Genomic DNA, 26,103 nt, shown 5'->3' with positions numbered 1-26,103 from the left:
GAATCCCGTTCGTTGCTGCAGTCCCATGCCCATCCTTCTCTTTTTCAGGGTTTGGATTTGGCTTTTCAGAACCCTGGTCCAGTTTTAACATAAAATAACTTCACTCTTCTGCCAACTGCCTGAATTCTGCATATCCTGGCTGCTGAAAACCTCACAGATAAATTAATGCAGGGGGAACAGCCTCCCCCAAAACTGATCTCGCTGTGTCACAGCTGAGACAGCTGCGCTCTACTGCCTGTGCCTTTGAAAACACTGTAGCCTCTTACAAATTTCTCTCTGACACAAACTTGTCATTATGAAAAGCAAATTCACCTCTCAGATAGCCCGCAGGACTGATTTATAAGGCTCTACAGCCCCCCTGCATCCACACACACACACCCCCCTTTCCCCCTGATTTCACAGCACCACCAGCAGCCAGCTGCATTGGGCTGCAGACGAGCTGTGCAGTTCCAGCTATCGGCACATCTCCTGCAAAGGACACACTCTGAGCAGGGCTTGTGCTCCCTGACCCACATCTGGCCGGGTCACCACGTTTTTGTTTGGCGTTCCTTTGTCTACTGGGCCTTTTCAATGACGAGCCAAACTAATATTGAGAACTTTTGTGAGTTGTGAATAATGGTATTTAACTCAGTCTGGGGAGGAAAAAAAAAAAATCTTAAATTTGCATACTTTAATTAACGAATAACAGTAATGACTTGTTAGTTCAGTGCTGAAAGGAGGATAATTGCACATTTGTCCGGACTCACAAGGAAACACGCTCCCCGAACAAAGTCGTTTCTTGTTTGTGCCTTTGCATGAATCCAGCTAGCCTTCCCCTGGACCTGCAGACCTCCCTGCTCCCCTCCGTCCCCTGCACCCCACTGACAAACAGACAGACAGAGACACACGCGCGCGCACACACACACACACAGTGCATGCTGGCATGACACGACCCCAAAGCTCTCCCAAGCAAGAACCACAACTTGTGCTTACCCTACAGTGGTGCAGGGGCAAGAAACACAGCATTTCACCCCAACAGGCAACTGCAGTAGTAGTTTCGACATTGAAGCCACATGCAAAACAAATCTTTTAGCGTATCTAACGCTTTCAGCATGCGATCATAAACAAATGCCCAGAGAAACATGCAAACTTCTATCACTTGCTTTTCTTTAACGTATACCTCCTGCCTGTAACTACAGTCAGAGTAATGACAAATGATTTGCCATTATCTCCACAGCCCTGGCTACTCTAGGACATGCAAGATAAAGCACTCTAAGTCAATTTTGTATTTAAATACAAAGATCCGCAAGCCCTGTCTAAATATAGGTGTTTATTCCTTCACGTTGTTTACTGCATATGACATCTTAAGATACAGTGCATGACTAAGAACTCACAAGTCAATTTATATTCATAATTAGTATTGTTGTTGCCTTTCTCCCAGCATGAAAAAGGGCACCAAAGATGTTATCTGCAAAGTCAACATTACCAGAAATTACAGGCTTCACATCCTCTGGAAGTTCAGCTAAATAAAAGTGATGAGACTACAAGAATCCTTTCCTGTATTTTCTTTGAAATAGCTGCTTATTTCAAAGAAACCATTTATATTGTAGACACAATTAAGCAGAACTGTTTACAGCAATTTCTACATTTAGCATTAAGTTCAAATGCAGCAGTGCAATTTAGAAACATAAATGTTATACAGCTGCCTGACTGAGAAAGATTAAAATACATTCACTACAATGATTCCAACACGATCTTAAGCACACTCCCCATATCCTCTCTGAGTTGAATACTACACAAGTGAAGGTCAGCAGATTACTAGTTACTAACTTCTGAATACGAACATGTCACTTCTAAGACTAATACCCTCTGTGAACAAAGCCACATTAGAGACTTAACAATATTTGCAGGATTAGATCTCTTGAGATTATGAATTCAGTATGAACTGTCACGAACAATACATTGCCAAGTACTTTAACTGAACTTTGAGCAACAGAAATCCCATTTATTAGCAATCTTACAACAAGGAAAAAAAGCCATCAGCTAATGTGTCTCTGTCTGTCAAGCCGCCCTCCCCACCATGCAACGCTTAGAGCAGAATAGCCTCTGTCAGAACCAAGCCCGCTAATGCCCGAGAACATTATTGCAAGGGAAAATCCTCTGCGACAGTATCTCACCACTGAGGAATGTCTCTGGCTCCCCGCACAGAGAACGAACAAGTCCTCTCTATTTTTCAAATCCTCACAGAACAACCCACGACCTACCTGTGCAGCGGGGAATAAATGCACGCTCTGCCTTCAGCTGTTCCCAAATTACCTCACTGGGCACTCAGGTAAAATGAGAAGCACTTACTAGTCCGTACAGCTCCTTCGCCAGAAATATTGCATGAGTCAGCTTTTATCTATCAAAACCCTAAACACAAAGGCTTTACAGAAACCTGATTCACAACTTTCTCACTGCCTTTTTCCCAGTGCACCGAGAGTCTTCAGCATCGCTAAGAGCCTTAAATGAAACATTACATCATTCGATTCAGGGACAGGACAATGGGCATCGCTGTGGGTAACTTTGAAACGCACACTTCACTGAGCAACACCCAGTAACTTCCATTTTTCCGGGCACAAAGCTGTAAAAATAGCGAATAGAGCCCATGGTTCCATGGCATTTCTTACGCTTTGACCCCTTGATTCGCCGACAATATTGATAAGCATGCAAAGCAAATAAATAACCTGCTGGCATTGTGAAATTCCTGTATTTATATTAGAAACTCCCATGAACCTGCAACGCTAATTAAAAGGGATCGTTCTGGACCCTATTCTGCCTTTACATAAACAGGAACAGGCTTTTACAGTGTGTTTGCAAAACTTCAGTGTTTTTTAAAGGGACAGAGGAGAGACTTTCAGAAGAAAATGTGAATGCTGAGCCACCAAATGCTTCGTGCTAAATCACAATGAAGCAAAATAAAAGAGAAAGGACTTTTGAAGGGAAGGGGACAATGAGAGGACAAATGGGAGGGAAAAGTTAAAAATAGAGAAAAGGAGAAAAATGGGTGTAGAAGGAAGAAAACAAGTGTGTGTAGGGATAAGAAAGGAACAGGGATGCAAGCAAGAAAGATGAGACAGACAGAAAGAAGGTTTATCAGAAAACCTTGCTTGGTTGCTTGGTGCCTGCACGTCCTGTGGTCCAAGTCACTCCCCAAATCACTGGGCTGGGTAACCAGGAAAAAAAACCAACAAAACAACAGCGTATGATGCCTGTCTGGACATTGATAGCACTAACTTACCTAGAAAAACAAAGAAACTATCGATCCAGAGATGAACTATTCCTGTGCATCTTAAAGCAGGGCTGGGTGCAGTTGTTGTGTGCGTGACAGGGGCGAGAGTTTGACAATTCAATTCAGCCCCAGTCCTACTCCTCGCACACCAGTGCTAACAGGTGGGAAAGCTGATGATGGCTCCTCTGCCCAGGAACTCTTCTGGCCCTTGGAGGGGGTGGTGGCATTTCCAGCTTGGAGCTGGGAGGCAAAGGAAGTCAGAAGAGTTCCCAGCTGCTGACACCACTTCCCAAGTGTGCTCTCCCAGCTGCATGCTCAACCCGAACCCACAAAGAGCTACTCTAATCTTTAAAACCACACTTCACATTCACTCCCTCACTCCTTACATGCAACATGGCCTCGACTTCACTTTGAGCTTTCCTGAAGAGTGTATTCATTGAACAACACCCTTGCAGCAGGAAGCTGGGGGTAGAAAAGGGAAGTGAAGATGGCCTTGAGGCCGTTCACAGAGCCGTGAAACACTTTGATCTCAACATCCGGGCTGCCAGGGTGAAGTCCCATTTACCCAGGCTTAAAGATCAGCTGTTTACAACCCACTGCCTCGCTGCCGCCAGGGATCTTTGAGACATGCTCTCTCTCAAATATATTCTCCTGTAGTTTTTGAGGGTTTTTTTAACATATGCATATTTACATTAAAAGATATACATGCACACTCCCAATTTTTGCAAGACATGAGTAATACTTCAGACAGGTCACCATGTATCTGCAAATCCTGGACACGTTCACTGGCATAGGAAGTCCAACACCAGCCCCAGTGTCCTCATCACACATGCACGCAGACCACAGCACCCTTGGTCAAATAACCCAAATGTGGCAAACACACCGAACATTTGCTGTACTTCAACATTCACACACATTTTTGTCAGAAGCCAAAAATTCACTTCCCTGAACCTCTGCTTCCCTCACACGTGGTGCCCGCCTTGCCCATGGAACTTTTAGCACTTCTGAAGGAGGTTTCATATAACTCTTGGGCAGATCTATACAGCATCAATGAGATGCAGGTCATTGCTTGGTCACTTCTGTGAGCTACTGCCCTGTTACACACAAGCAGTACCAGCAAAGCAAAAATGCTCTGTCATTTAGCAATGACAAACCTCCTGAATTCCAAAGGCTCGAATCAAGCTCAGCAATGGGCCAACCAAGAGGCAGCCAGCAATAGAGAGCTTCCCACGTTTGCCTCAGTGGGCTAGGTGCAAGGTCCTTACACTGTTCTGCGTTGTTCTTTCCTCTCTATGCATCCACATTTGGCCTTGGCTCCCATCCCCACATTATGCCAGCAAAAGTTTACCCCACACGTGAAGATTTCCCAAGGAATTCCCCCAATGCATCCCTTTAAAGATGTGTAGCACTGAGATCTGTCAGTGCAGAATACCAGCAACTCAAAGCATTTTGTTTTTAATGTGCATTGCCAATAAAAGAGTACATAGATGTGCCAGAAAAACAATGTTTTCGCCTCACTTCTCCTTATTTTCTGTCATTTCATATCTCTTGCATTTGGCTTCTGCTTATCTGCAGTATCTTCCAGGAGCTGGCATCCTGCTCATTTCTCTGCCCTGTCTCCTCCCTCTCGCTGCCCGCAGAGTGCCATAGACTGCATTATTAATGCATCAAGGATGAAGAGCTGAGAAAGGTGACCTGTTTTTGTTTTGGAATAAAGCCGTGATGTTTCTAAACTTAAACATTACATGGAGTTTAGAGAGGTTAGGAATGATGTTATTCTGTAATTGCCAGTTGGCTAAGGATTTACTGAAGAAATAAGTTATTCTCAGCAAAACTCAGGGAAAAAAAAAAAAAAGGAAAAAAAAACCACCATAACTCAACCACAGGGTACATTCAGGCTTAAGGACAAATTGACATCTTCACTGAAAGTGCAATGTAATGTATTAATAACTCTCTGCAATGCAGTAGATATTTGGTCTGTATACAGTGCTGCAGAGACACCTAGAAAAAGGAACAGTCCACCACGTGCTGCTGAGGTACTGCAACACAAACAGGGCATATGGATCCAGTGCTCCATTTATAGGCCTTTTAAAAGGATTATTTTCCATCTCCTTGTGAACTTTGGAGGTCCACAAGGAGATGAAAAAAAAAGGCCCATTTATGTAAGTAAATCAGCAAGTAAGATTAAATGAAAACTCAGTGAAGACATGTTGATATGAGCGCATATGTAGGAATAAATACACAGTTCTTATCTCTACCATGGATGATAATGCAATCAAGGCTTTATTCTCTGTCCGTACTGGTATTTATGGAAGACTAAACAGTAAGTGTTCAATGTGCTGCTGCCTGAATTTTAAAGCATTTTTACATTCAGATGTCTACACCACAACCAGAATGAAAATCCACACGTGCTCTTCTTTCTGCACAGCACCACACTGGATCAGGCCTTGCTGCTGCCACAATACTATGCCTCTATCATACACTACACCACTGTAAGAGTGTTTGGACATCAGGTCTGTTTTATACTTCTTCCTGGATCAGTCTACTGCTCCCAGCAAATGCCCCATCATGCCAAATGCTACTGCTAAGGGCAGTTTCCAACTTATCTAACCGAGCTGAAGTTCACCTTCAGAGCCTGCTGCAGCACAAGCACACTGGGGTTCTTGGCTAGTCATCCCTACACAGCACAACATGCTGGTTGCTTTACCAAGAACATTGTGAAGTTTTTAAGATGAAAAATGTTAAATACCTTGCAGTAAGCAAATAAACTTCACAGAGGGATGCACAGTTGCAGTAAAAGAAATGACAGCATCTAGGGATTATTTTAATAGTCACAGTCAAAAATTTAATTGTGTGACCACAGAAAAGGAATCTTGATACAACTAATCTCTTACAATTTAACACAAACTCATAACTACAATATCTAGCAAAAAACGACCAGTTCTTTAAAACTCATTTTAACAGATTGTTGACTTCTGCCACTAATTTTTTGTTGACTTCTAAACATTTAGATTGAAAATGTCTTTAAAAAAAGCAAACAAATGAATAAAAAAAACACATTTTGTAAAAGCCAGATCTTTGAAATAGCTCGTCTCCTTAATTCTAAATAAAAGTGAATTTCAGAAACTTTAAAGACTTGGTATTTTCCTTTAAATCCAGCAAAAGGATTTCTTCGATTTGTTTTTGAATTGGAGACACTTACTGGAACCTCCTCTGCACCTCAGGAAGTTTAGCAACTGGAATTTTGAAACAGAACTGTAATAAAAACACTGGGCTCATGCTAACAGATGTTTGCATTTACAGTAAAATAAAACCTTTCCTTTGGGTTTCCTCTCTTCAACAAAAATAAAAGCTACAGAAAGAAGCATTCATGTTTATTTCTTGAGGAGAGAAATCCTTACACTCTGCCCATGCTGAAATTAAGAGACACTGACGGACAGTGTCCACCACAGGCTGGCTCTGCCCTTTCAATTAATCAGTCATTTTCTTTTGCCCACTCTATTAAAATGCAACAACAGGTCTTAATTTTAAGGTGGTATTATAACAGTAAGCAAATAGCTCTTTGAAAACCCTAATTCAATAGGAATGTCTTCAACTTGATAAATGACTGGAACAGATTTTTGCAACATACAGTAATGGTATTTTAAAATCTTGCAGCACTTTAAATGAAAATAAATAAATAAAAAGAACCCAAATAGGCGTTCAAGTTCAAAGCAGTAGTGTACCACAGTTCCTCCTACTCTGTTGCTTTCATAGCTAAGAATGGTTTTTCATGTCAATAAGGTCCAGAAGACTCAGACTGCCAAATGACAACAAACCAACTGGTCACAGCAGTAACTCGCGACCTCTCATTACTGCCATATACAAGAGACCTGTAACAGTGCAGTCACACCCAACAGTCATTTTTTGCTTGTTTGTTTTCTACCGATGATCCTTTTACATCCAGACCTGTTGTATACCTTGTTTTGGTCCTCCCCTACCATATTGTCATTCAACTATAAGGTATCTCTGTGAAAGCCACTCTAGCAGAGCCAGCTTTTGATGAAGTGGCTTAACAATACTTTCAGTGATGCTTTAAGGCAATATTGCAGCGTGCTGCTCCCTGCTACTCTTTAGCTGCTACTTCATGAAGAGAAGCCATTAACACCAAAATTCCTTTCTCAAACAAGCAATTCTTTCCCTAGGACTTCTGTGTGCAAGAAGCGAAGCAAGAATTGAGGTGATCTGAGATCCCTGCAGTGTCAGTGTCCCACTGCAGTGCAGCCACTGCACCCACGTACAGATGGTGCTAATGCCTGCAGCATTCACTGACGCATCGGCAGCCAAGATTAGCAGTGCCAACAGTCACACACTTCCGAAGCCACAGGGCAAGAAACAAACAGATTAGAGGCTTGGACTTGTCTAGTGTGAATATTTAGTGCATAATTCACAATGACCGACTCATTGAGTCATAAGACTTTCTCTGCACTTTCTTCTTAATAAAACAATGTAATGCTTAATTTGAACCAGAAAGGCAGTCAGTTTATTAAAAGCTACATGTATTACAGAGCAGCCCACATTCCTTCTTCACTAATTCCTACAGAAAAATAAGGACTAGACTTAAAAGTTTGAATTCTCTAACATTCAGAGCTATTTCAATTGATCTTCATTGATCACTGTACAGGAAAAGTCAGTGAAACGGGGTGTTCAAATTTGTACTGACCATTTGATTTATTATGCCTTTTTTTTTTTTTTTTTTGCCTACTCAGAGGAACAAAACCTGACAAACAGGAAAGAGGCATAAAATCTCATTTGTAAAAGGGTACCACTACATGTCTTATAGCAAGATAAGATAAATTGAAAACATTCATGAGAAGACATGAGATAACTGCCTGCCACTACCCTTCTGCTTGCCTTACTTTTACACTTATAGTCAATGCCACATTGCCTCTCTCTTACAGTCTCAAACACACTTTTACCCTGGCCAGTTTTCAGACTGCAGGTAACTCCAATCAACATCTAACACCGTCTGTGTGGCCCAAACAGCCAGCAGTGGTCAGTACACAGTTCAGATTTGCCTTTTCAGTTCTCAGGTCAGATAGAGAGAAGGGAGAAACTTAGACTCCTACTCAAACCTTCTTAATGCAGCAAATCAGAGTTGTTTTTCTCAGGTTTCTCCTTCACACTGTATCTTTCTTCCAGACAGGGACATTTAATCCCACTGTCTTTCTTGTTGTTTGGGTTTTCCACTTGCTCATTTTCTGTGAGAAACAAGTAGCAAATCCCTCTGTTTAAATATTCAGTTGGGCTCCAAATCAAAATCTCAAAACCAAAACTCACAGCTCAGGCTTTGAGAAACTTTGCCAGAAAGGTAAATACCATGACCCAGAAACACTGAAGGCAGGAGGCAGAGCATTTGAGCACATATTACAGCATTGTTGTAACTGCGGAGTTTTCTGAACAAGCCATGCAAGAAAACAATTCGTTTTGTTGCTCTTCCTTTTATACCATCACGGGTTTCTCAACTCCATAGCCCTTACACATGGGAACTTACCAGGTAATTCAGTGCCCGGCCTCATCTTTAGGAGCCATTCTGACTCATAGCCCCTGTTTATTTTTTTTTAAAAAACCTCACCCAATAAAACATTCATTTTCCTCCAAGACCAAAACGTCACCATCAAGCTGTAAATCTTCGATGAGCTATCTTCTGTCACATTCAGCACGAAAGGGCTGGTAGGGCAGCCGGGGAGGGTGAAGAGGCTGAGCTCCACACTTCTCCCAGCGGAGCAGGATGCAAGCGGGTCTCCCCGCTCCTGCCTGGATTTCCATGGTCAAACAAAGCTGCACATTCACTACTGAGTGCTGGGGCTCACCATAAGGCTGAAAGGCCACTGCACAGCTATTATTCCACCACGTTCAGCCTGTTACCACAGCTATTAGCTGGCATTCTCACTTTTCAAATCCCCATCTCTTTGGAAACCCTGACTACCATTATTTTACTACAAAGAGGCACAGGTTGAAAGAGCAGTAGCTGGGCCTTCTCCTACTCTCCCCCTTTTGCATGACCTATAATGTATTCCTCCCAGAGGAAGGGTTTCAGTAAGGAGCATCTCACTTTTACAGGTATTCAGAAATTATGTAGCTATTAAAATGCATTATTAACAAAGATTTTGGCAAAAGATTTCTGAAGTTTGTATAACTTCAATCAGTAACAGATGATCAAAAATAACTCTTTAGTAAGACACTTGTACTGAATCAGGGCTTGCAAATAATTTCTTCATTAACTTTATTTAGTGAAAAGGGATGGTGGCTCTCCTCCACATCATTTTTCTTCTTTTACATCAGTTTCTATATACAGCCACAGATGATATCAGTTATACTTGTTTCTGCATCCAAAAACATTTATCTCACTATCCATTATGCCGCAGAAATGGTTACATTCTTCCCCAGGACAATTTGAATGAGGAGAGTAAACCAGACCCCTTTTGCAACTGATCAGCATCACTTAACAAAGCACCAAAAGATATTAAAAAATCCACTCCAATTTTTTCAATGAATACATGTTCTTTATAATCTAAACTAAAGGACTTGAAACATTTTAAACTTCTAAACTATGCACAAATCCTGCCAATTACAAGTTAATTGCAAAATAGTCCAAAGCTTAGAAAAACAATCTGGGGGAAACATTCCCCTCCAATGAAATTAGAGCAAAATTCTTTGAAAACAATGTCAAAGGCTGAAGGCCTGAGCACCAAACAATGAATCAAACTGACTGCGGTCATACTGCTGCCTTTCACAGGGCAGTAGTTGTAGCTGACTGCAGCTCAGAAAAAAGGAACACAAAAAACTGGAAGAACTCCATGGCTACCCTGTGTCATTCACATGTACGCTGATGGATGGAGGAGAAGTTCCCAAGATGGTCTCCACTGTTAGGAGATCTCAATGACAGAGTTAGAGAGACAGTGGAGTCACAGCTGCTAAAAGCACCTCTTTACAAGCACAGCCCACTACCACTGGAAGTACCAAGAAGGGGTTTCAACATCGATGTCCCCCTGTGCCCTTCAACAAACAACAACATAAATCCATTTTAAGGAACTGAAGATAGACATTGACACAAACCGTGTTCCTGAAGTATGACATCTTGCTCACCAGAAGGGTGTGCAAACACTAAGCCAGTTTAGCCACATTAAATGTATGCTTATTTCGCTATATATGTTTTATTTATAATTTATTCATGCCTAGGGAAGAAAGGGTCTTGTGTTAGGAAAATGCTTAGGAGAAACTTTTGAAGCTTGGGATTTGTACAATTTGTTGTTAATATTTTTGCATCTGCCAATAACTCTGTCTTGGAAGAATACCACACAGACAGGAATGTGTGAGGATGGAAGCACCTTGACGTCCTGGGCACTCCACATACTCTTAACCTGTCACCATTGTCAATTTATAGGATTTTGAGTTGTGGTTTTCTGTTTTATTGATTTTATTATTTTATTGATTGCATGCTAGCATAGCATATCTAGGGATGTGAGCAAAACAATTATCATTAGGATTTACCAGAGCTCTTACAGCAGGAACCATGGGATTTTGTTTGTTATCAGCTTCTCTGTACCCTGAAAAGGATATTTTGAACTTCAAGTCCCACCATGTCAGCACTTCGTCTCTAACATCCAGAGGTGGCAAGAAGCATATTTAAGATAAAGGACTTGATAATCAACATTAGCAAACAGGAAAACAATTATGGAGTATGCACTGAGTGTGTTACACTGGGGCCCACCATTTTCCCCCAGTATTGACATTCCTTTCTCTTATGTTTACTTTTCTCTTTTCAGACTAACACAGCTTAAGAACATATCACTGATACTGGTAGTTAAGCTTTGAGACTAATATTACTCTATACATAGCGATGTAGCTAGGAATCCTTCCTTATCGATCCCATTGACCCCTCCATTTATCCCGTGTTACAGAGATGACAGGACATTGGAAGTGATAGCTTCCAATACTGTTAGTTTAAATGAAGGTAATTCATTAGGCACCTCCACATCCTCATCTGAACTAGATTCATTTTTAGAAAATCTTCAGATGTGTCAAAGTGGAACTGAAGGGACATACATGCTGCATATCAGGGTTTTCAGATTTCCAAAGTGTGCAGCCATTTTCCCATGTGAGTTTTAAGGAAATATTTATTGCATTTATTAAGAAACTGGAAAAGCCATCCCACAAATACTAAAAAAAAATTTTACATCCCTTTACTAACTAGGTATCAGTAGCCCAAGTTTTAAGTTTACTTACTTAAGAAACAAGCTGTTCTTTGTCACTGGGATTTAAAGCATTAATCATGTGCTAGGCCACCTAAAAAGTTCAGTTGATATTCCATTACTGTTTATACCTAAAAGTTTAAAATTAAATAAACCATTTCTGAGAAAGGAGTTATATTCTAACCTGCCATAAAAAATAAATGAATTTGGCACATTTTCTCCACACATGTAAGTCATGAGCTCTTAATATGAGAGATTTACTCTTTTCCATCCTCAGAACATGAGTTGATGCAGGAGTGTAAAGCCTTACTTCAGCTAATACTCTGGAGTCCACCTTGTGAATTCGGTTAGACAAAAAGTTATAAAAAATGAACAATAACCCACAGTGAACAAAAATGTTATCATCTGCACTTCTCCAGGCTATCTGATACCATTACTTAGTTATGTGTATTCTTGACTGGAAAGCTGATGCTGATTGCATGGAAGCTATTTCATAGGATTTTAAGAAATATGAGTAAAGCAGCACAGCGAAGGCAGAGGTTACGCGTAATAAAGTCTTAGCATTGCAGTTACCCTGGTAACTTTGACTGTCCTCTTGCCTAAGCTTCTACATCTCATCAAGGCATTTAGGGCCAAATATAAAACAGTCCTTTGCTGAGGGTTTCCACATTTCATGTCCCTTGTCAATGCTAAGTACTCAAGACTTCAAGCAAGAGGAAGCTGAAGGAGAACGGTAGCTTTAGAGAACAGGTCCTTGAGCCAGACATTTAGCTTCTGAAAACCGTAACTCATTGATTTTAACAGACTACAAAAAAAAAATTTAAAAAATAGTTACTCCATACAGAACGCAATGCACACCCTAATTTCCATCTGCCATAGCTCTTCACAGTTGTTTTTTTAGGAACACCACTATATGTACCTTCATTAGGCAGAACCCTGAAGAGGCTGTGAACCATTTTGATATCACAAAAGTCTGTCTAGACGTAGAAATGAATTCAGATACAAGGCAGTGCTCAACTTTCTCCATCACAGCAGCCCAAAAGTAACACTGTAGTTTCTGCCAGTGCCCTAGAGCTAGCACAAGACTGGCTCTCCTCCAGCACAGCCAGCTAGTAACTAGTGAGCCCAGAGTCAGGAACAGGATTAATGTCCATTTGGGTACTTCTGCTGCAGCAGACAGATTCTTATCTTCTCTGAAACTTAGCTTGAAAGCTATCTTGCACACATTTAGATGATATCTAACCAGTGCCGTGTTTTATGGCATTGCAACACACTCATAATTTTTATGACGGGAGAGAGAAAAAAAAAATCTTTCAATTTCACACATGTATTTACCTGATAGGCAAGAAATATCTACACCACATTCTGCTGCATAATACATGTTTATTTTGTCTAGATAGGAGGAGGATGAAAACTTGACCTGTTGTCACACCACATTATTACAAACCTCCACTTTTACGGGGAAGATACTGAAAAGGGCAAGTAGCATATAACATTATGCTTCCCAAGTGCAATAAAAGCAGGATTGGCGTTAAGCTGCTGAAGCCTAAAGGCTTGATGGATATAATACCATTAGATGGAAGATGGATAAACTACTTCTTTCTTCAGCACCTACATGCACCAGTGATTTAGAACTCCCTTGAGCTCAGGGTTGAAGACAGTATGCCATCAGCACATAGATCTTTTAAACTGATTCCTCTGTGAATACTTTAAACTTTTGAATTTGCCTGCTTATTACAGTGGCGTTTTGGCATCTTCACATGGAAATCAGTTGTCTTGACTTCTGAGACCTGCCTTGCTTGCTGCCATGAACAGAAGGAAGGATAGTCTTGACTTGGTTGAGCCTGCCTTTATAGTAAAGTATCACTGATTTCAAGTGAATGTTTACAGGTGTGTGTCTAGCATACATGAATAAGACTTTTAAAATTCACCTTTTACTACTGCAAATCAAAATTCAACAGGCAGTCATGTGAGAGAAGAGAAGGACCTTTACTTTGGGGTTTTCACATGTGTGTAAGAGCCTATTCTGTAAGGATGCTACCCTCCCATTGCATTACGCTCAGTTTACACTCTGTTCATAACAGAAGATGTTTCCTTCTGCAGTGGTTATTCCGTATTTTAACTTGCCATCAAAAACAAGCAGGGTTGTAAAAACAGACGTGTCAAAAGGTTAAGAAATGAACAAATGGATTTTCTCCAGCTGTACATTACACATACAGCTGTACAGCTGTTACTGTAGTTGACAATCTCATCTCTCCAGATCACAGAGAGGCATTACTGAACCAATTATCTGGTGTTTAACCAATTATCTGGTGTTTCCATTTAAAATGGAAATAAAGGAAGGGATGAAATTAATCTAGCAAAAAGTAGAGCAGCTGCATGAAAGAATACTTTTCAATCTTTGAAAACTGGATGATGTCTAAGTAGGATGAAAAAATCTTAATGGGTATATAGTTTAGCATATAAATTTTAAATACAAAACAAAATGTTTTATATTAAATACTCAATTTAGGTAAACATTATTAAAAGAGTATTAGAAATAAATCATTTAATGGAACAAAGGTTGTTCAGCAAGGACCACAGACATTTTTAAGCCTTGTATTTATTATGCAGGTTGTATCAAATCTGTAATACTCCTAAATATTTGATGCTTTGCTTTTAACATTTGCCTTGTGTGAAGGATGTGTAGTGGGTTTACGTGGCAAGGTTTTGGTAGCAGGGAGCCATAGGGGCGGTTTCTGTGAGAAAGATCTAGAAGCTGCCCCATGTTTGGGAAGGGCCCCATTGTTTTCCAGAGCTGAGCCAATAAGCGATGTTGTTTTGCACCTCTGTGAGAGCATATTTAAGACAGGGAAAAAAATGCTGCGCCAGACAGCAGCCGGGAGTGAGGAACAGCCTTGCCGGCGCCAAGGTCAGTGTAGAAGGAGGGGGAGAGGTGCTCCAGGCGCCAGAGCAGAAGTCCCCTGCGGCCTGTGGTGAGGACCATGGTGAAGCAGGATGTCCCCCTGCAGCCCATGGAGTACTACGGTGGAGCAGGGTTCCACGCTGCAGCCCATGGAGGAGACCACGGTGGAGCAGGTGGCCCTGCACTGACAGAGGCTGCCGCCTGTGGAAGACCCCTGCCGGAGCAGATTCCGGGCCGAACCTGTAGCCCGTGGAGAGGAGCCCACGCAGGAGCAGGTGACCTGGCAGGAGCTGCTGCCCGTAGGGGAGCCAGGTTGGAACAGTTTTCTCCTGAGGGATGGACCCCGTGGTACGGACCCATATCTGGAGCAGTTCTGGAAGAGCTGCTGCCTGTGGGAGGCCCACGTTGGATCAGTTCATCAAAGACTGCATCCCGTGGGTGGGACCCCACAGCACAGGGGTCAAGAGTGACCGAGAAGGAGCGGCAGAGAAGAAGTGCTGTAGACTGACCATAACCCCCATTCCCCCGTTCCCCTGCGCCGCTCGGGGGGAGGAGGTGGAAGAGGGTGGATGGGGGGAGAAGGTGCTTTTGGTTTCTTTCCTTTGTTTCTCACTTCTCTAGCTTGTTAGTAATGAGCAATAAATCTTACTATCTTATGCTGAGTCTGTTTTGCCCGTTACAATAATTATTGTGTGATTTTCTCATCCTTATCTCAACCCTTGAGCCCCTTTTCACATATTTTCTCCCCATTCCTCTTTGAGGAGGGGGAGTGAGAGAGCGGCTGTGGTGGAGCTTGGCTGCCCACTTGAGCGGAACCACGACAGGATGCAATATAATCTGTATTCCCCTTCTCCCCATCCCTCCACATGCACCCTTTAAACCCAAGTAAGACTAACAAGGTAAGCTACCTTTCCTGTCAGAGTGGGGAAAAAGCATTTGCTAAGACCCCTCTTTTTCTTCTTACCTCCCCATCCTCCAGTAAGAGAAATCAAAGGTCAGAAAGCATTCAGTGCAGTAGAAAGCACCAGGGTTTAAAAATAAATGAATTAGAAAAGCTATGAAAGATTATAACTGGACATGTACTATCTAGACCATTCTTCAACCCAGACACACTTGTAGAAATACACTAGGTACCCTGACATTGCTAGCAAACATGATTCAAGTATATTTATAAACATTATGAAAACAATCACACACAGGTAGCATCCCTCCCCAAATATTTACTTGTCATTCAGGAGATTAACCCATGAAGAAAATGATCATATAATGCATTTACCATCTGCTTTTTTTTTCTGCCCCTACTTTAAAAGGCACAAGTAGTATGTTTTTAAAAGGTTTTTAAATAATCTAAGTATTTTCCTACTCTTTTACATAGGCCACAACAAAATATTTATCTGTTTTATATGCTAGTCAGAACCTTTGCAAGAGGATTAAATGCTAATATATCATAGACAGTGAGAAAAATATATTTAGGTTCTTAATTTTCAAGTCAGTTTGGTCTCTATACTGCCTCACAGCTACTGTAAATCCACTTTAAGCCCACCCATGGGTTTGCCTCTCTCCCTCTCACCCTGAACACGTAACCCCAACCCCTCATTTCCCAACTGCACCCATCCTCCTGGGGCCACACAGCTCAGTGCTCACCTGCAGCAGACTTCTGCTCAAGCGGTAACTGCACGAACACCCTCACCAAAAGAAGGGATGAGGCAAGAGCACATGGCCCAGAGGCTCCCAGAGGAACAGGACTGTCCCCTCTGTCACCACACCAAAGTGTTTGGAAGTGCTTGGGAGAATTAAGATAGCTGCACTCTGGAGCTACACAAGCTGTCCCAGGTTCAACAAGCCTGATCCCTTACCTATCAGGGCACCTCTGGGGGATGTTGTGGGTTATTAAAAGCCATGAAAAAAAAAAAGAATTTGATGGAAGAGAGACCTACCTCACACTTCCACCCCCTCTACTCCTGACCACATCCTCTAGTACACTTAAGTGTATACTTGGCTCCAGGCACACAGTCACAGTGATTTAGGCAGAACTGTGAGACCTAATAACACGTATGCACAGATGCACGCACACACAACACATTAATTTCTGGCTAGGCATCACTTCCCACTAGCTGATTCAAACAAAACTGACTTGCAGTAAACCTCTGACTTCAGAGGTAAAGTTTGGAAATATTTATCTCCTGTTAGAGCTGGTTCCTCTGAGCAGTATTAAATGCATCTTCTTCCTTTCTTCCCACTTTCTCCCACAACAAGAAGTGCAACCTCACTGCAATTCATCTTCTGTAGAGTGCTTATATGGACACCAGCACATACAAGTAACTTATTTTGAATCACAGGAGGATAAAAGCATTACAATTCTATTTCCCTGAAAACCTGCAAGTTAAAGGGGAAAGGCTCCTGAGCTTTTAGAAAAATTAATAACCTTTTCCGCCTTATAGATGGCAATTTCTAGAGAAAGCAAATCTAAAAGAAATTAGAATGGTACTTGAGAACATGATCTGCCAGATCTTTGACTAAAGAAGACTACTTATGCTCTCACATGCCCCTGTGCAAAACACTTACACAAATTAATCACTAGCAATGCAACAACATTAAAATGAGAAGGTATTACACTGAAACAAAATTGAGCATACTTTGCACTTCTAAGGCTTCTGTAAAAATTCAGCATAAAGCACATCTGAAACAACCACAGTGTGCAGTTTGTCTCTATCTTCCTCTTTTTCTTTCAAGATTTCAAGAGAAATGGCAAATGAAATGCCCAGCAGTAATATAGTTAACGTTGTAACATTGCTTTAATTCTTGTACAGCTCTGCCAACCCATACAATATGCAATTATGATAATGACCAAAACAACCCCATAGCAGTTCATACTTGCCACTTAGGTAGTGAATTAAAGGATTTTGTAACATCACTGAGAAGTACACACACTCAGACAAACAAGCTGCAATGGCCAAAGAGACTGATCGTGGCAGCTGTGCTGCACTCAATGACCAATTTAGGAAAAACCCTCCACAGAGGACTTTTGGCATAAAAATACAGGACATTGCTATTAGTTGTTTTTCTTGCTATTTAGTTCTTGGAAATTAAAATTACCTTAGAAATTAAATGATGTACCACAGTATGCTTCCTATCTTAAATTACTCAACAGTCATTAAGTGCTTTCTGTATTGCACTTACGTAGTTGGCCAATAACAAAGATAACAACCCAAAAAAAGCCACATAGTTTTTTTACAAAACTGTATTACCAGATTTTTTTGTTTGTTTGTTTGTTTTAATAAATGATGCTTTGTTTTTAGGGTCTACTACAAACAGTTCCTTCCTTTCAGAGGATGCAAGCAAAAGCAAGAAAGATGGAAAAGGTAAAAGAGAAGGAAACACTTACCCAAAACCTCATCCTACAGCACATGCAGATTCATTTTCACTGAAGGCACAACTCCATATACACTGTGTATCACACTTAGCCCAACAAATAAATACAATTTCCAGCAGTTAATTAGTTACCACTGTTTTCAAACATTCTAGGAGTGCTGCTATCCAGAAACATGTCTGCAGAGCAAGCCCCCCCGGGATTACTTCTGCACTTGTGAAGCAGTGGAACTGGTAACTCTCTTGGAGACATTCAGCACAACATTAGCAAGTGGCTAAGAGCCACCCTCTCATTCCAATTTTAAAACCGCAGTTTTGATACCACAGCTGGACACCTGCCATCACTGCAGGCCTCAAAGAGGAATAAGGTTTTAACTTTCGGGAAAATTCTTTTTCCATGTCTGCTGCTCTGCAGCCTCCTGAGGCAACTCAGGGTGCCAAGGATTTATTCCACGGCCAGTTCTGCACTCCAGTTCCAGAAAGCCGTAGACATACCAAGCGGTATCTTTTGGTTATTTAAATTTGGGAATCCTCCAGAATTTCTTTCCATAAGCTGTCCGGGAAATGCTGCTTGGCAAATTATTTGCACTATGGCTAAGACTTAAGCTCCCTTTACAGACTGCACGACAGACTGATAGAAAAGATTTTCTTAAAATAGTAGCATGCCCCCCTTGCCCATGCACACACAGCATCGCTAACCTGCATTGAAATAATCTTGTCAAGTGCCACAGGATGAAAAGTAGTGTGATTAGTTTTTTTTCCAGCAAAAGATCAAATGTTTTAGTTGGATACTAAGCAAACTATGAAAATTTAAGAACAGCAACAAGAAAGAGAAAACAACTCTTCTTCAATGCACACAGGTATTTACATATTCGACACCTCTCTTCTAGAGATACAGTAAAGTCACTGAAGTTACCAAGTAGCACCAAAGCCACAGAAACCACATACACGCGCATCTCTCTAGTAAAAACAGAGTAAAATATACCAGCCTAACTTCTTTCCCCAAAGCATGCATGAATGCTACATTTTCACTTTTTCCAACACAGTTATAGGGTGTTGTTTTCTGGTTTGCTTATTATTTTAAAAGAACTATTTTTCCAAAACCAAAGCTGAAAGTCTGCAAGTCCTTAGAAAGAGAAGAAACAAGAGCAAAAGAAAGAAAACATTACTAATGTGCAACTACACAAGCAAGAAAGTCTTAGAAGAACAGACTCTATGTTGAACAAAAGCATCCCTTTGAATAGAAGCCACACTTAAATAATAAACCTCGGTCTGCAGCAAAGAATTAACTCTGTAACTAATGTGACATATAAACTAATGAAGGAAATCAAGGGAGACTTAAAATAAGGTGAGCAGAAATCCTGAAGGTAGATAAAATTCACTGCTAGCAAAGGCAAACTCATGCTTTTTGCAACATATTAGTTTCACAGACAAATAATGCTATTTGATAAGCCAATGGTAAAGATAGAGACCCATGTGTTGTAAGGAGCCAGCCACTGACATCTGCTGTATGCACAATAATAATCAACACTGATTTTCCATTAAATAGAATTAAAACTACAAAATGTACAAGAGTTTAGGTCCTAGAAGCACAAATTAGATATTCAATGGGCATAGCACATCAGGTGATGTATTTAACACATCCTTTAAAACACTTCATACTGGCTGCTAGCACTGATCATGTTCACTATGGCTTATATTATTGGTAGTACAATACATACCTGTATAAAGTATTCATTAAGAGTCAAAATGTTACCTGAAATTGTCCTAGCATTAAAAGATAAATTGGAGCTGCATTGGAGGGCACTATGTATGAATGACAGCCACATTTTATTGCTCTATAAATGTTTGTCAAACAGTTGTCATGTCATTCCATGAATGCCAAACAGTAAATTTAAAAGAAGACTCTAGAAAATACAGTGAACTAACTTCAGCAGTTCTGAACATCACCAGCTATGCACTTCCTTGCACTTCTTAAAATACACCACACAAACCTAAATAAAACACTAGTGGGTAGGGTTGAGAGGCAGCATCTTATTTAAGTTCAAAGGAAATTACACATCCCTGTTTTCATGCATTATGACCAAAGTTTGCAATAAGAAAATTGTAAGTGGCAAAAGACTAATTAACACAGGTTTTCCACTAACTCTTGTTAAACTTCAAAGCTGTGTGAATTAAAGATGAAATAAATTTACTCCCAAGAAGTGGTATTAAAGTATGAAGGGAGCCAGGGTCCCTAGAGAGATAACGGTAATTACATCTTCAGATATGCTTTAAAAAGCTCAGTTTTAAAAAGAAATAATTGACCAAACCTGAAATTTAATTAGTGCTGGCAGGTCTGCACCAGTGGGAACAGTTCCACAACTTCAAATTATCAAAATCAAATTATCAAACAAATAATTTAAGGTTTAAGGGTTGGATAATGGGGAAAGGAGGTGTGATGGCAAAGGGGAAGGAACAAATGAGGCAGCTTGTTTCTTGCTACCATCACAGAAACTTATTTTATTTTAACTTCTCAGTTCTACATCTGATTTTGATAAAAAAAATCAAAGGAAAATGAACTTGACCTAGTGCTAAAATTCATAGTCACTGTACAGACACACAGAAAACTAATTTAATCATTTTTCAGCTCTCTCCCTCAGGCAGCACTAAGCACAGGGCCATATCTTCTTGAGCCCAATTTCACAAATAAATATGTAGTTTGTGTTCTCAGTTCCTTCCTGGGAGACCAGGAACACATTTGTTCGTTTTGTGATCTGCACCCAATTATTTGGGGATTTGATATCACACTTGTCCAAAAAGGAGTTATTTGAGGTATGTCAGGACCCTTTCTAATATGCCTGAAAATTTTGGAGGAGAGAGGCTTTGAATTTCAGCTGTGTGTATCAAAAAAGAAACTACCTCTGTCAGGTAACCATTAGGCCCGACCCAGATCTGAGTTTCACCTATTTTTAACAACCTTTGATTTGGCCACTGTGTTCAAATATCGATAACAGCCCCCAATTCAAACAGCAATGGCCGCTTTTATCTTTATCACAGATGCTTAGCTTTGTTCCTGAAAGCAAAGAATGAAGGTCAGAGCAATTGCACCCTTCTTCTTCAGCACAGTTCCTCACAAATATCAAACATATCCTACACGCATCTACTTAGAAGTTGCATGTCCATTAACTCATTACTTCACTAACAATACTGGTATTTATTTTTTAAGTTAAAATCCTTCCTTTACAACTACACAGCACAGACACTATACTTGCCTAGACCACAGTTATATCCCAGATTTGTTGTGGATAGTATTATCCACGGTGGTTTTCTGTTTGTTTGTTTTGTTTTAAGTAGATAGTTTTACAGAGTAATGTTGCAGCAAAAAGTAAAATTGCAATTTGGAATTCCCCCAAACAAATTGAAAGACCAGAAACCAGTGTATTAAAGGTAGCACTGATATCCATACCAAGGACAAGACCGTTCTAGTCATGCGACAGCCCCAGTGGGCAGCTACAACACACAGGTGCAAATGGAGAAGCAGGATGGCCACCATTTCATCAGGCTAATGTACAGAGAAGCTTGCTGATTTTGTAGAGAAACAGGCAAATACTTAGCTTTAAGCATTTATTTAAAAAAAAAAAAATATCACTTTTCTTCTAGTTAATCATGCATTTATGCATTTTTCATGGATCATGTTAATCACACACTGTTTATACTATACAAGTTAAAGGAGTGGAAATGAACAGAAACTGCTGTAGATATATCCTTATAAACTACATCTTTGAAATTTTAGGTTAAGAACTAATTCTGACTACTGATAATGCTATATAATAAAACATATTCCCTGACTTCCTCACAGCTTTTCTCTGCCAAAACTAATTAAGAGTACTGTACCTTCTGGGAGGGATGAGGAAGGGAGGGAATGCTTGATGAGGTTATGACCGTTTTTCTGATAAAAAACAAAGACCTCTGACTCCATTCCACAAGAGACTGGATACCAAGAATTACTATGTTTCTGATTTTCCCCTGGAGTTTGTTCATTCTTTTTTTTTTTCAAGTCTTCCAGCAGGATCAGCATTAAATTCAGAACTATTACATTCAAAAATAAAAAATAAAAAACAGTTGGCCTCTTAAGGTCAGAGCAAGTCTTTTGGTGAAGTTTCCCTTTTGATCTAAACAAGTCCATCCTGAATGCTGAGTTACATGCCTCTGAGCAGGCACATTGTGTGTTGCCATTACGTGTTAAACTCACAGCAGAAACATTCTTGCACTTGCTTTTATTGGGTTTAAAGCTGCATTTGACTTGCACTCTTCTGCCAGTCAGAGCCTAGGCAATCACAGTCAGTTAAAACATCCAAGGTCTTGACAGCTGACTGATGTGTTGTGTGCAGTTAACCCTTGGAATGATTGCAACTACTAGGATCTACATTATGAGGATAGCGAAGAACCTTAAGGAAAAGTTGACTAATCCTAATACTCCTCACACAAATACATGCCATAATTTAAAATATGCTGAACTAACAGACTGGATCAGATCATCTCTTTCTCCACACACATTCAAGTGTGCATGAATACTTTCTTGAGCTTCTTCTGCCACTGGTCAAGACAACTATTATCCATAAGACAAACTTCATGGTTATTCTTCTTTCTACTTGTACATTTTTATTGCCTCATGCATCAGGGATAAATTTCCCTAAACAACCTACACCATAACATGACCACTTGTAAAATATCCTTAATGCATGTTATAAGGGTTTGGTCTGGGGCACTGGTTTTCCCAGTTTCCTTGCATAGTGCTGGGAATGACTGAATTTCTAGCTATGGTAATGGGGGTCAGAGAAAGGGGTATGCTACAAAATTTAAAGGAAAATGCCACCTCTGCAATCTAGGGGAAGGGAGGAGAGGGAGAGAACTTCTGTGTGTTCAGGTCACTGAGACAAGAGTTTGTAAGACATCATGACCACACAACTTCATATACCAAATCCACAGAACCTTCCACGGATACCTCTGGCATCATCTTCCCAGGGTCTTCACTCTCTCCACCACTTTACTGCAAACCTCACATTTGCACTTCGGCTCCCAACTTTCTTTTCTTTAAACTAATGACCAGGACAAAGATTCTTTTTTAGCCTGAGTAGTTAGACCTCAGCAGAACAGTGGAAAGTTTGTCAGGGGTACTTCAGTTACACTGGTCCAAAACACAACCTTTAAAACTCACAATACGAAGAGAAGAAAGCAGTAACTTTTGACACATTCCTTTTCTCTTCCTATGACATGATACTCTCAAGTGCAATGATATACTATTATAAAACCAGAAACCTGAGAAATAGAATATAATGGTTTTTACAGATTTTCTTTTTCAGCCAACTCTATCAGGATTCTCTAGGATTACCTTTATTCTTGTAATCTGAAAGAACATTTTACAATGGGGCTAAGCATTTACCAAAAACAAAACAAAATGATACCTTTCTATGCGTAGAGAGTAAAGCTGAGTTGGTTCCATCATCATAAGACAGAAACAGACTACTGTTTTGTTCAAGCTGAATTGGAGAATACGCTGTGATCTCAGCTTGCTTTAGAGGAAAAAAATCTACCTGCCCACTAGGATTTCACACTGAGATTGCTATCACAAATTAGCTATTGTGGTTTAACAATTCGCTTCTTTTTAGCGCTGAAAACATAGTCCTGGACATCTGATTAACAAATTCAGTCCTCACATGCATAAATACAAGAAATACAAGAAAAGATTCCTTTTTTTTTTTTTTTTTTTTTTTTATGGTACAGCAAAGGATAATAAACCACATCAGGAATAAGCACAACGTTAGCATTCTTTCTGAGGTTAATCACAGGCACCCAGTCTGCCATCAGTGAGAAGAAACTTCTGTTAACATACATTAACAACTTGATTACCTCCAACCTCACTTTTACCTGACAGTCTGTTCACTTCCCATTTATATTGCAAGGTTGCAAAAAGGCATTTCAAGGGAAATTCCAAAGCTCAACACAAATAAAGGATTAGTTAGTGGATACTGCTTTCAAGATAAGGAGGTACGCCAGCACTAAAGGTATCTGAACTAATTAAGCCCTTCTAACCACAGAATGTTGACTCTGTATGAAAATTAGCTTCAAATGCTTTCAGTGCAATTGCTAGCTACAGAACAGACAAAAGTACTACCTATTTGCACAAAGTGAAATGGAAACAATGACAAAAAACCTTGTCTGAGTTTGAAACTGATTTCAGTATTAAGTTTCTCAGTTATGAATGAATGATGAAACAATGATAGCCAGACAGAACATGCTCGAGTAAGCAAAAAACTTCTAAACAGGATTATATCAACCACTGAGCAAATACTGCTAGAAAAAAAATAAATCCACTGAGAATACACCTTAAAATCAGAGCTGCTATTTTCACTGCTTCAGACAGAAAAGAGTACAGCTTTAGAAAGCACAAATCATAATCACAGGTTTTATTAATTATCGTTGTATGAAGGATAAGCTAAACTGTGTACTGCATTGTATATACAGACAAAAAATATACCAAGGAAGTGGTATATACAATCCTAGGACTTTGAGAAGAAGCACTTTTTCATGAAAAACCCACTTATTTGCAGCGTACAAATGCACTTCTCTATGTCACTTCTCAACCCCTGAAGTAAGGTCAGGGTCTCTGTTCTGCCACCCTTTATGGATGCATTTTCAAAGTAAATAGCCAGGGATATATATATATATATATGTATATATATACACACACACACACACACATATATATAACATATATATTTCCCTCATATACATATATGTATATTCCCCCCTTGATGTATGACTCCTCCAAACTGCGACAGTTTAATCTATCAATAAAATGTTACCTGTCTTTCTTCTGCTAATGATACTGCAGCCTCAGTTTTCTGTCCTACTCAGAACTTACCTTTTTCCAGCTGCAAATAAACATTTCCTTTAACAATAGTAGCAGTAGTCATTAAAGAGCCTTGTGGCAGTGAAGAGGCACTAGTCTGTAAAGATATGATTGACAGAAGCTTCTTTTTTTGCTTCTGGATAAGATCTGGCAAGCATGAAGAGAAAGGAGGTGGGCAAAATGAAACACTAAGTACTGAATGGAAAAAAAAATAAAAATGAGGAAATTCCCCCAAGATAAGTTAACATTCCTCCTTATGGGTTCCCTATAATACAGTCAAGTTCCTATCAGGATCCTCAGGCAAGTCAGAGACTTGTTTAAGTATTACAGGCGAGGAAGTACGCACACGCAGATTTCAAAGCCTAGCCCTCAAGCCAACAAAAACATCACTTCTGCTCCGCAGGCCGTGCGTGTGGTTCTGTGTACAGCTATCATTTACATCCTTATGCAACACAGCCTTAGAAGTATCGCATTGCCCTGGCTGGAAGAGGAACAACCCCTCATTTACTTCAGAGGCGAAGCATGTTTTCATTGCTCAATTCCATAAGTTCCATTACTTCATCAGCACCGAGCTAATGAAATAGAGAGGGAAAATGAACTAAATTCACTTCTTAAGTGCACACAAGGCAGAACACTTTACTCAGCGCTGAATTAATCTTGAATTCAGCCTCCACATTGATAAGTGCTGGACAAATCCACAGCACTGAATACGGTTTTCCCTGCATAATGTTTGTAACTGACATGGATGATTAACAGCAAAGCTCCACAGCAAGTTGGCTCAGGGATGGCTAAGCACTTTGTATTAAAAAAAAAAAAAAAAACTGTTTCCTGCTGAATTTGCTCCTAAAATATCATGGGAAAGCAAGCAAAGGTAGATGAATATAGAACTACAGTTTCTTCTTACCTGCTAAGTGAAACATGAAATCATATCCTTTTTCCTGAAATGTAAGAAACCAAACACAAGTGCCTAGCCTCGGGCATGTCAGCCTCTCTGAATCTATGCAATACTTCAATCACTTAAGCCTATGCACTTGTTTAAATGCATTGTTCTGATAAATTTCCAGTACTGAGTCCAAATATCCTGGTTTCTCTTGCAATAAGCACTTTAAGATTATGTTTTATCTATACTAGTGCTAGAATCACTTTTATTGGCAGCACACCTTACAGGAACCATTTCAAAACTTTCTTCATTTTTAAAGCAGAGAAATGGTAAAAAAGTACAAAAAGTTTTCTGGATGTTCCACTTCACATCTCACTCAAACACTAAGTGTTGCTCTAACATCTCAGAGCATCTTAAAATACATTGAATGAGCTTCAGCAGACTACTCTGTGCTACCAGTCATAATCATATTGCAGCACAAGGACACACCACAGCGATATTAAGGTGTTGTGCCACAGTCATACAACAGGGCAGTTGTCTTCACAAGCCCAAAACAAGCCCTTGACCCTC

The 26,103-nt window shown here is 40.2% G+C and overlaps 1 protein-coding gene across 7 annotated transcripts in view; it reads right to left on the bottom strand.

The window, feature by feature from the left end:
* The window catches only part of PLEKHG1 (pleckstrin homology and RhoGEF domain containing G1), a 163,133-nt gene that overhangs the window by 55,666 nt on the left and 81,364 nt on the right, over positions 1 to 26,103 (bottom strand). The window contains exon 1 of one of the 7 annotated variants that reach the window (XM_084514203.1): positions 2,244 to 2,455. The exons of the other annotated variants lie outside the window; for them this stretch is intronic. The gene's annotated coding sequence lies outside the window, so the exon portion shown is untranslated. Of the gene's footprint in view, positions 1 to 2,243; positions 2,456 to 26,103 lie in introns of those variants that run through there. 7 annotated transcript variants of the gene reach the window in all.

The sequence above is a fragment of the Aythya ferina genome (assembly GCF_964211825.1).
Source record: "Aythya ferina genome assembly, chromosome: 3".
Taxonomy (NCBI): Eukaryota; Metazoa; Chordata; class Aves; order Anseriformes; family Anatidae; genus Aythya; species Aythya ferina.
The sequence above is the reverse complement of the archived record's forward strand: the minus strand, read 5'-3'. Positions and strand labels throughout refer to the sequence as shown.